This window comes from Scatophagus argus, chromosome 17 (assembly GCF_020382885.2).
Source record: "Scatophagus argus isolate fScaArg1 chromosome 17, fScaArg1.pri, whole genome shotgun sequence".
Lineage (NCBI taxonomy): Eukaryota > Metazoa > Chordata > Actinopteri > Scatophagidae > Scatophagus > Scatophagus argus.
Genome location: NC_058509.1, coordinates 21,642,298 through 21,645,377, shown reverse-complemented (window position 1 = coordinate 21,645,377; position 3,080 = coordinate 21,642,298).

Here is a 3,080-nt window from a genome sequence, read left to right as displayed (position 1 = left end):
AGTAAGTGAGGTCTAATATTGGTAATTTCATTTTTTTTTACTGGATGGAACATCCACTCACCACTGTTAAAGGGAGTATTTGGACTTGTCCAAGCTGGACACCACAAATTGATTACAAAAACCTGTAGGGTGATATCTCATTTATTGAGCTGACCTTCTTTCTCTTATGTGTCATTGTTTAACTTTTATTTGTGAGATCTTCTATCAGCAGGGTACCTTAAAATGTTATGAATTAATGTGCTTGTGGACCTGGGGACGTGGTGGACATATGTCAAAAATTACCTATTACAAGTATAAAATGCCAAGAAACAATGAATAGAAGAGGCAAGAACTCTGATCATATATACTATTGCCATAGAAGAACACTGAGATTGGAGCAACCTGAAAAACATTAAGAAACAACACAGTTATCAACTTTTGGTGTAAATCTCATGGAACAGGTCTTTCTTGGTGAGAACAACTGATTTGATAAGTTAACAGATGACTGGTAACAATGTTACCAATCAAATGGGACAACTGCATCAGCCCATAACTGCAAATGCACAGTTTTACATGAATCATTTGTGCCTATGTGATCTCAGGGGCAGTGACGGGGGTGGTTTCTGATCTGTAGGTTGTTATTTTCAGTCTGGTATATAGCGATGTATCAGTTAATAACATGATAGGTTCAGTGTGACTGCTAAACTAATCAAATTTTCTTTTGTGCTCTCTTTATTTACAGTATTTTCATACATAGACTATACAAGTAGAATTATTTTCTGTAGTTAGAAAACCAAGCTGCATATTGTTTGATTTAGCCGGTCACATCAAAGAAAACATACATTTTAATTTGGTATGTTGGATCAGACACAGCTTTGTACTTAACGGTTTCCTGAAATAAACTGTAAAAATACAGCTGTGTCTTGGATGCAGTTATTTTACAATTTGAACGTAACTCTTTTTCTGTGTGGTCATTCAAAGAATATTCTGGAAATGTACTGATGACTGCTTACTGGGCCCATGATCTGCCTTATCTTTAAAAATTAATAAAGTTTGCCTTCATCTGAGGGGCTGGTTGAAGTTCTTTTAGGACATGCATATAGATAGGAACACCAATTGTTATTCTGTAATGCCTTTGCAAGAAGGTGACAAGACAATGTGAATGACAGCAGTCATTCAAAACATGATGTTAAAATAGCTATATAGCTATAGCAGATTCCAAAAGACCGCAACATTTCCCTTATATGTTGGTGGAAACCAAATTGTAGCTAAATGGAGAGTGAATATTTGGCTTACATTCTTTACACAAACTATTTCTGCCTATTGGTTGCTTAAATAAGCAATAGTATAGTATATTTACTATTACATTTATACAGTATATTATCATATGTAAATGTTTCTTCTTAAGTCTTCTATACTCTAATATTTCTAACTTCCATGTTTTGAACTGGGCATCACAGTGGTGCAGTGGTTAGCACTGTCGCCCAAAAATATGCACATTAGGTTAATTGGCTTAGGTTAATCTCTATATTGCCCCTAGGTGTCAGTGTTTGTGTGAGTGGTTGTTTTTGTGTGTCAGAGCTGCGATTGACTGGTGACCAGTCCAGGGTGTACCCCGCCTCTCGCCTGTAGTCAGCTGGGATAGGCTCCAGCTCCCCCTGTGACCCTGACGCATAAGCGGTATAGAAGATGGGTGGTTTACTGAACTTGAACTACTGAACAACATCAAGATTAATGATAATTTGTAGATAATTCTGTTGTTTCTATAGGATGAGAACAATTACTTTTTGTTCAAATTCAAGTCTTATTTAGTTGTTTGGAATTCAATCAGGGTTATGATTCCTGATTAGACAGTGTTAAAGTTTTAAACATTCATTCAAGAAAGTTTCATTCAATTGTAAAACAAAACACAACAGTGTTTTCTCAGCCTCGCTTTCTTTCTCGATAAATATCCTTTGGCAATACACTGGATTTCTAAAGAGCTCTGTCTTCTTGACTGCATTGCTAGTGTCATGTTGATTGTTAGTAGAATCACAACCGTGTCCTCCCATTTCCACCTTTATTATCTCCTCTCCCCTCATCTGCCTGTCATACTCACTGTTAATTGGCCATTTCAATTTTTTTTGTTTCAACCATTTGAAACATTGAAACTGTTTTAGTGTTGTTTGGTGGTGTTTTATTCTCTTCCCTTTAAGGGAAGTCCTACATTATCATTATTATTATTATTATTATCATAATTGTTGTTAACTGCAGTGAAGTATAAAAGCTCGATCTCAAATTTCCAATTTCTCAGATGTAAAAATTAGCTAATGCTCTGCTGGATCAAGTAACTTCTTTCAAGACCCCAAGGTTCATTTTTTCTCAGCCACTTCTCATCTGTACCTCCATCTTGATGGTGTGATGTGACAAACACAGCTTTTTGGGGTAATTGGAGATCATTTTGTGAGCAAAAGAATAAAAAAACACTCCCTACCCCCTCTCTATATAATGATGTGGCCTGGACAGCTTTGGACTGGATTCATTTTCAGCTGTATCAATGGGGAGAAAAGGAGAACTGGAGTAAAGTCATTGTCAGAAAGCCCTGGGAAAGGCTTGTAAGAGAACACCTTCACTTTCGTCAGGATGAAGGTCGAGAGGAGGCTTTGTCTAGCTACTGTATGATTTGGATAATGGACATGCATATACATCATGATGGTGAGCTCATCCACATAGCTTTGTCTGGATGGAGCTGACTGAAGTGAAGGACTTCATTTTCCACACAGCATGAAAAAGTATTAAATCTGATCCTTTGATCAGCTGATTCCTACTTTCTGAACAGCACATTTAATGCATAAACTATACAAACGTGGGGTTAAAGTCTAATTTTTTTTCTCAAACCACAAAAAAATTTAAATGATGTCATTCAGCCTTCTCATACTTTGTCACTATGAAGTGCTCTAAAGCCTGAGATTAATACCATGTAGTGATAATTCTATATTGCACTGTAACTCATTTGTTTGGCTCTCTTTTCTACCGTGTTATGGAGATGTGAAGTATTTTGTTATGGCATGTATGCAACATGGGGGCAGCCGTAGCCTAGAGGTTTGAGAAGCGGCTTGTGA